Consider the following 9,148-nt stretch of genomic DNA (forward strand, 5'->3'; position numbering starts at 1 on the left):
AAAAATTAAATAGGATAGATAGATAGTTGGAGAGAGAGAGAGAGAGAGAGAGAGAGGGGAGGTACATATATATGTACGTACGTCCACTTGTTTTGGAACAAACTAATAAATAGGTTCACACACACTATCGCCTCTAAAAATGATTGGAGTTATTTTAATCAATGTGAATCAATTTTTATACATTTCTCACCGAAATATGGTAGACTTTGTTCTGGCGGAACAATTTAATCCTTTGTCTGATATTATAAACTTGATACACTTTTGTTTTCCTTGCGTTCTCTTTTATCAGTTTGTAATAATATTTACACAATCATATTGTTATTTAGAAAAAGAGACAATTGGTCAGGGCATAGCACGAGTGACAAACGCGCTTCGTGAGTATTTGATTCCGGGTTTGATCAAACTGGGCGACGCTTTAGGAAAGTGTCATTAACAAAAGTCTCGGCCTCACTTACGGCCTGTAAGCGAAATCATACACACCATAGATACACACACTACATACATACATACACATTTTCATACATACATACATACATACATACATACATACATAATTCATACATACATACATACATAAATACATACATACATACATACATACATACATATACATACATACATACATACATACATACATACACACACACATACATACATACATACATACATAATTCATACATACATACATACATACATACATACATACATACATACATAGGCGCAGGCGTGGCTTCCCAACCACATGGTCCCCGGTTCATTCCCACTGCGTGGCACCTTGGGCAAGTGGCTGGTACTATAACCTCGGGCTGACCAAAGCCTTGTGAGTCGATTTGGTTGACGGAAATTGAAATATATGTATATGTATATGTATATGTGTGTGTGTGTGTGTGTGTGTGTGTGTGTGTGTGTGTGTGTGTGTGTATTTATGTGCGCGTGTTTATATCTGTGTCCCCCCCCCCATCATCGCTTGACAACCGATGTTGGTGTGTTTACTTCTCCGTAACTTAGTGGTTCGGCAGAAGAGACCGATAGAATAAGCACCAGGCTTGCAAAGAATAAGTCCAGGGGTCGATTTGTTCGACTAAAAGGCGGTGTTCCAGCATGGCCACAGTCAATTGACTGAAACAAATAAAGTAAAAGATACATACATACATACATACATAAAACGCCTACTCAAGGAATACTGATGGAATATTTCCATCAAAACTTCTGTTAAATGTAAGCATAACAGGCCGGGTATTGTTGTTTGGGACAGAGGGGCAGAGGTATGTACCGTCATAGTGGTCAGCTGCTTTGCAGATATAAATATCTCTTTGAAAATCAAAGAGAAAGAGGATAGATAGATAGATAGATAGACATCTATCTGTTTAAGGTGGCGAGTTGGCAGAAACGTTAGCACACCAGGCGAAACTTTTAGCGGTATTTCGTCTGCCGTTACGTTCTGAGTTCAAATTCCGCCGAGGTCGACTTTGCCTTTCATCCTTTCGGGGTCGATTAAATAAGTGTAAATACTGGGGGCGAATTATTCAACTAAAATTTCCCGAAGGTGGTGCTCCAGTATAGCCGCAGTCTAATGAGCATGGGCCCGGAAACAGGGGCTGCAAGGGGTGCCAGTGCCCCCACCAAAAAAAAATTTTGGAGTAAAAAGTAGCTTAAATTAGGTTTCTTCTCAAAGAACAAAGAACATAAATAAAAAAAAAAAACATGACCTTATTTGTAAAAAATTGGGGGACTGGATTTGCACCCCGTAAGCGAATTTCGTTCCTTAACCAATGTCTATGAGCGGTTTATCTGCGATAAAATTAAACCGAACTGTCAAGCAACGACCCACATGTCAGTTTTACAGTGGAGTCTCTTATTGCAGTAGACTGTACGCCCTCGCATTCTGAAGTGTCTACTTTAAAGCTAGGTGGACTCGTTCGTTGAGTGTTAAGTGTCTCAGTCACAGACGCGACATAGTAGGTCGGTGACCGGATATGAAGCAGTGACTTCTTAGCTGGCCGTGGTTGTTACTGTTTTTGTGGTTGTTTAACCTTAGATTTAAATAATCGGTTTAACCTTGATTAAACAGACATATGATCAAGGCATTCGAGGTGGTCGAACGATGTGAAATGGATACTGGAAAGAAAGAAAGGAAAACATTAAAAAAAAGTAAAATAAAAAAAGCCAGAAATCGCCTCTGGTCTTGCGTGATATGACGGACAGATCAAAGAGGTAAGTTTTGTGCGCAATAAACTAGAAATAGTTCTGTCGACATGGTAAGATTGGGGCTGGCAAGTTACGGAAATTATTCCTATAAAAGAAATTTCCTAAATGGATGTAATCTGCGTTTTATGTCTCAGAGGATGAAACAATTGTTTTTACATTTCTTTGTCCTCCTTCAAAAAGTTGTGATTAACAAATAAAATTCTGTTAGTACCATATTCTTCAGTTTGTTGCTTCAGCTCTCTGTCTTCCCCTCTCTCATCTTCCCCTTCTTTCTCGCTCTCTTTACCCCTCGCCCTTTCTCTGATTTTTGGTACTTGATGTATGTTCTCTTCCATATTGTTGGAATCCTTGAAATGCCGTTCATACACTACGTGAAATCTATCGAAAGTAATTATATAATGTCCAGGCATCCACAATAATGCTGGAAGAACTCATGGTCAGATTATTACCATTAAAATGCCGCCTGCTTTACAGAACTTTCCATTCTGCCAACCCAAACATATAATGCCATTTACTCCACTTTGTCCTATTTCTGAAAATAAATGTGGGTCCATTCGGTTCTGCTACAATGACTCTCTGTCTTTCTGGTATTACAGCGGTATTTACTAGCAGATTCTACTTCGTAAAAGCCCCACGCATGTTAATGGAAAAGGCAATAAGTAAAAAGAACCCCTACCCTATCCTCTTGCATAGTTCCTCGACCTTCTTCAAATTGTAGCCAGACATTTTTTCAAAATACAACATACGGTCTTCTAAGTCTGCCAGGACATTTCGTATATTGTAATCCTTGGTATATTTTGAAAATTGCAAAAGAAAAAAAAAAAAAAAAAAAAAAATCAAAAGATGGGACGGTCATGACTGGAACATCTTTGATCATGGGTCAATGAAAGAAGACCTGCACTCAAACAGCAACCACAATTATAACGACAACGAACAAAGTTTTATGTCCGATAACATCAAACCCTTTCCATCAAGAATCAATACTTTGGTATTCGTCATTAACTCTAGTCTGCTCCTAGCAAACTGAACACCATGTTTCTCTTTCTCGCGCAGTCATTGTATTTTCACTGTATCTTACGCCCGTCCGCTTCTTAATGTTACCCTTCTACATATTTTTGAATTTCTTTTTGCTTTCTTCATTTGTATTAACAGTCTTTATGGAAAATTCAACTTACGATGAAAGTAAACAAAGTTTGCTTTAGAAGCGTTGAGGTGTATTGAAAGATACAGAAATAATTTTATTCTCAAACGCATGATAATGCTAATACAGGATAAAATATCCATATATTGCAGAGAAAAAAAATCTTTATCGGCCAACCATGAGACGGCCAGTAACGATTTTTTTCTGCAATATATGAATACTTTATCCTGTTCATGCTCTTGTATTAGCATTATCATGTGTTTGAGAATAAATTCTTTCTGAGTCTTTATGGATTATTTTCCAAAATAAGTGATATAGTTTCAATAAAACTTACTTAGTTTTTACCATTTTTAGGACTTCATCATTGGCTTTATAGTTTATCGATGATATTTTTATCTTCTATATTCTTGCATCTCAGAGGGTTGGAGACTATTCCACAATACTATTGTTGGTACCCATATTTTTATTCCATATAATACATTGTTTCACACATAACACTTTAATAATCCTTTGCTTAATATTTGCGTGAAGCCGAAGTAGTAAACCCCAAAATTTGTCGTCCAATCTCCCTATATGTTTCATTTCTTACTTTTGTGAACTGTTTTGGTTCATCAATAATTCTCTATGATACCCTTTTCTTTTTCAAAATTTGAATAAAAGCAGTTTCCTCGAAATTAATAAAATTAATGTTTGATACTTTTCTTGGAGAAATATATCAACAGCGTCAACCAGACGGAATATATACGGTATTGAAGAAAGGCATACTAAAACTTGTGGGGCATTCGCAAAACTTCGCAAAACTTCAGTCGTTACGGAAGTCGAAATAATACATAGTCATAGGACTACGATTGATCTCAATAAGAGCAGTATCCAATCTGTCCTATTAACAAACCTGGGCAAGGCCCGGATACAAATTTTTTTTTTCCCCACAAGAATTCCGGACCCCCAGTAAAGTACTCACTTGCAAACAGCCAATCAGAGCTCACTTTCACCTTGTCAAGTTAACAAGTGTTGGCATTCAAAATGGCGACCTCCGATTACCATGCGAATCATGTATTGTGCTCTCATTCAGGGGCCAATATCATCGATACTGAACGCATACGCCTGTTAGCGGTTGGTTTGAATTACTATAGCAATCAAAGATAATGTTTTGGACGAATATGAAAGTCCGGAAATTGCTTGAAGGTTTTATAAATGCACTGTTGTCAATATTCTGAAAATAGCACTCAGCCGAGGTCGTCTTTGCTTTTCATATTTTCGGGGTCGATAAATTTAAGTACCAGTTGCGTACTGTAGTCGATCTAATCGACTGGTCCCCTCCCCCAAAATTTCGGGCCTTGTGCCTTGAGTTGAAAAGAATATTTGTAAACGTCTTATGTCTCCGGTAATTTTATTTCATGTAAATAAATCTTATTTAGCTGTTATTTTTAGCACACCTTACAACCACCAATGTTTAATGCCAATGCAACAAACAACACGTTACATGCGATAAACACATTACAATTTTTAACAGAAAGATTTAGAAGAATTAGATGAAAGTTTTCCGGTAATTTTCTTTCATTTAAATAAATGTTTATGTTAATTTAAAAGAGAAAAACAATTTTAAATCCGTGAGCGAGATATTGGCAAATAAATTTTAATTTAAAAGATTTATAAAAAATTTTTTTTATTTAGCTGTTATTTTTAGTACACCTCACAGTCATCTCAATGCTCAATGACAAAAACCTAGGCCATAGCTTCCAAAAGTGGGCGATATCGCCCACCGGTGGGCGATTGGGCAAATTTCTAGAAAACGGTCATTTGAAATTTTGGTGGGCGCTGTGGGTGACAAAGAATTTTTAGAAATCAAGTGTGCATTTAACTAGATCTAGGGATGCCTAGAATAAGGATGCACGTTTATCGATTTGACTACTCGTATTAGATGTCCCTTTGTATTAAAAAAAGCGGATTTGTTTATCGATCGAATATTATTGTCGCACAGTCATTGAGATGGTTGTCATATGTGCTAAAAGTAGCAGCGAAGTAGGCCTAGGCTTTAAATCACGCGACACCACAATTTTTTTCTCTTCTTTTTTTTTTTTTTTTTTGCATAATCCAATGAAGTCCCGCGTGTTGAATACAACTTCGCAAAAATTTCCTGAAAACTCCGAAAATAAAAAAAAGTTATGAGAGGTTGTATGTCGTGCGTAATTCTACGGTTTCATATTAAAACACAAGTGCTATTTTCAGGATGTTGACAAAATGTGCAGTCACGGACAAAATGACAGCTTTGAAATCGTGTTTCTTGACTTCGCCCAGTTATCGAAGAGGTTTTGTCAACCGTCATGCACGAAAATCTCGATAACATTATGAAGATCCCACTTAGTAATAACACGATTTCTCGATGAAATGGCCAACGATATCAAACATCAGCTCATTAATATTCTCCAGCGTTCTGAATTTTCTATACAAGTGGATGAGTCAACTGTTGTGGACAATTAATGTTTGATGATGGTATATGTCGGGTATTTCAGCGAAGACCTTCAACCTTGTGAGGAAATGCTGTTCAGAGATTGCTGTTTGATTCAAAAGGTGCAGCTATTTTTCACATTCTCAAGCCTTTCCTTTTTGGATGTAGTATCCCACTCAGTGATATTTTCGCCTGTGCGTCTGATGAAGCCCCTCCGATGATAGGAAGATACAGAAGTTTTACATCTCTCCTAAAGCGTGAAATTTCCCACCAGATACTAACTGTTCATTGCTTAGCATACCGGCAGCATTTAGTGGCAAAAAATATGAATGGTAGATTGAATGATGCGCTACAATTAGTTATCAAGACTGTAAACAAATTGAAGACCAGTCCCTTGTCTGATCGAATTTTCCGTCAACTCTGTCTAAAAAATGATGAAGACTATACTAAACTCTTACACCATACCCAAGTGCAGCGGCTGTCAAAAGGAAACTGTGTTTTACGCTTTGTTGAACTGTTTCATATAATCACATCTTTCTTTGAAGATGCTCCAGTGTCCGCTTCATTGATGGCTACAAGGTGCAATATCTTTTTTGTTTGTGATATAGTCACGAAAATAAATGATTTGAATAAGTTATTGCAAGGAAACAGAAAAACTCTCGTTGACTGTAAATCATTTATCACTAACTTCATTTCGAAATTGGTGCTGTAGAAGACTAACATGTCAAAATATCAATTCACTCAATTTCCATAACTTGATTCTTTTGAAAGATGAATTGGTTGATGAGGATTTAACTTACATACGGCAACTATTTACAATCACTGCACGATAACATGGTGGAGCGGTTTCAAGATGTTATTTTGCTGAATATTCCAAATTGGCTGGAATCGAACTCAGAATCTTGGGGTTAGAAGCCCGCACTCTCAACCACTACACCATATGCCCCAAGATTCCGAGTTCGATTCCAAGCAGTGACCTGAATAATAATAATAATAATAATAATAATAATAATAATAATAACATCGAAAAATACCTTAGGGATGAGAACCCAGGTTCGAAATTTCCCTAAGACACCTGATGAAGGTTGGAGGGTATATCAGCCGAAACAACAAACAAGATGGGGACAAATATAAATAATGTACATGATTCCTCATCTCTTAAATATAGAACTGTAATATATAAAATAGTTATATGCATAAATATATACAGATATATACATATATTCATGTATACATTACATACATACATACATACATGTATATATATATATATATATATATATATATATATATATATATATACATATATACATACATATATATATATATAGGCATATATATATACATATATACATACATATATATATACACACATATATATATAAATAAATATATATATACATACATACATACACACACATATATATACATAAATACATATATACACACATATATATATACATACGTATATACACACACACATATATATGTGTATATATATATATATATATATATATATATATGTATATATATATATATATATATATATATATATATATATATACATATGCGTGTATACATATGTGTATATGTATACACATGCGTGTGTGCGTGTGCATGTGTAAGAGAGAGCAAGTGAAAGAGAGAGAGAGAGAGGAGGAGGAGAGAGAAGTTTAAATAACCTTCTGTTTGAAGGCTAATGAGCAAATGTATCGTAGAGTAACGTGTTAAGCCAGAGGAAAGATAAACAAGAGAGCGCAAGTGAATGTCACATGAAGAAATATGTGTAGCAGTGGTTGTTTACATTGAATCGCTTACATGGCTGCCGAGTGTAGGTACAGTTATTACAGCCAGGTTATGAAGGGAGAAATAATGTAGGAAATTTTGTTACGAAATCTTTTGCTTTTCGTCAGTCGATTCGAAGAAACATTGTTGCGAAGTGTAATGATTATAACAGTCAATATTTAAGAAAACGTTTGTGATGTTGTTGTTCTTGTATTGGTGTAACTGTTTAAGCCCAGTTCAATATGAATTGAGAAGACCGGTGAGAAGACGTTCGAGACGTGTGATTAACCCATCATTCCTTCGGTTTCTTCGAGGAATGTTACATTATATTGTGTAATTTACCCGCAGGTTTGATTATGAGTGGTGAAAGTATTGCAATTAGAACCATTTGACGCTACCTGTGGGAAAAAGGAACAGAAAAGAAGGGTAGCGAGAAAAGAAATTTATGGTTGGAAGGTCCAGCAGCTGTCAACGAACCTGTGGCAGAAAATTGGTTCAGATATTTCAAAGAAGGTAACACCAGCCACGAAGACAAACCAAGGTAAGGGAGACACTTTGTTGCAGAAGATGAGGTCTTACTTGAAACGATTGAACAACGGCCATGCACAGGCATTCAGACATTGTCGGTAGAACTTGATCCTTCATAAAGCACCGTTAATCGAAACCATTATAAGGTCGGATTTGTAAACAGACACTTTCGAGAAGCCCCTTATGAACTGACCAATCACCAGGCTCAACGACGAGTGACTGTTTGCAGCGAGTATATGATGCTTTGAAAGCCCGCTACTCGGAATTGGTCAATCGAAGACGCGTATCCCTATAGTACGACAATGTTCCAGCACACACTGCTGTGAATGTAACCAAGAGCAAACTTGAGGGGCTGGAAATGCTCTCACCCTGCTTACAGTGCAAACCTTGTATCATCAGATCATCACCTTTTCTGAGCCATGGATCAATTTTTAGCACAAACGGAAGAACAAGAACGTGAACGAGGTTCAAAACGGGTGCTGGGAGGTTTTTGCCTCTACACCAGCCAAAATGGTGTAAACGTGGAATTCACCTTTTGGCACAACGATGGCAACAGACCAAAGAATATGATGGGATGTATTTTAATGAATAAACACTCTTCGTATGTACTTTGTTTGAATTATAAATTAAAGCTTGAAATACGAAGAAACACATCTAGATATATGTATATACATATATATATATATATATATATATATATATATATATATATATATATATATATATATATATATATATATATATTTGTATGCATGTGTGTATGTTATCTTTGACCCTCTCTCTTTCACTTATTCATTCAATGCATCTATCAATCTGTCTCTCTTTCTCTCCTTCTGTCTCTCTCTCTCTCTCTCTCTCTCTCTCTCTCTCTCTCTCTCTCTATCTATCTATCTATCTATCTATCTATCTTGCTTGGAGGATAGATAGCTACCTGCATAGGAGCTTATTTCCGTTTATATACGTGTCTACTAGCTTACCTGACTGACAGTCTGTCCCTCTGTCTTTGTAAGTTTGTCCCTGTCTGAACTATTCACTCG

Source organism: Octopus bimaculoides, chromosome 2 (assembly GCF_046866305.1).
Source record: "Octopus bimaculoides isolate indiv1 chromosome 2, ASM4686630v1, whole genome shotgun sequence".
NCBI lineage: Eukaryota > Metazoa > Mollusca > Cephalopoda > Octopoda > Octopodidae > Octopus > Octopus bimaculoides.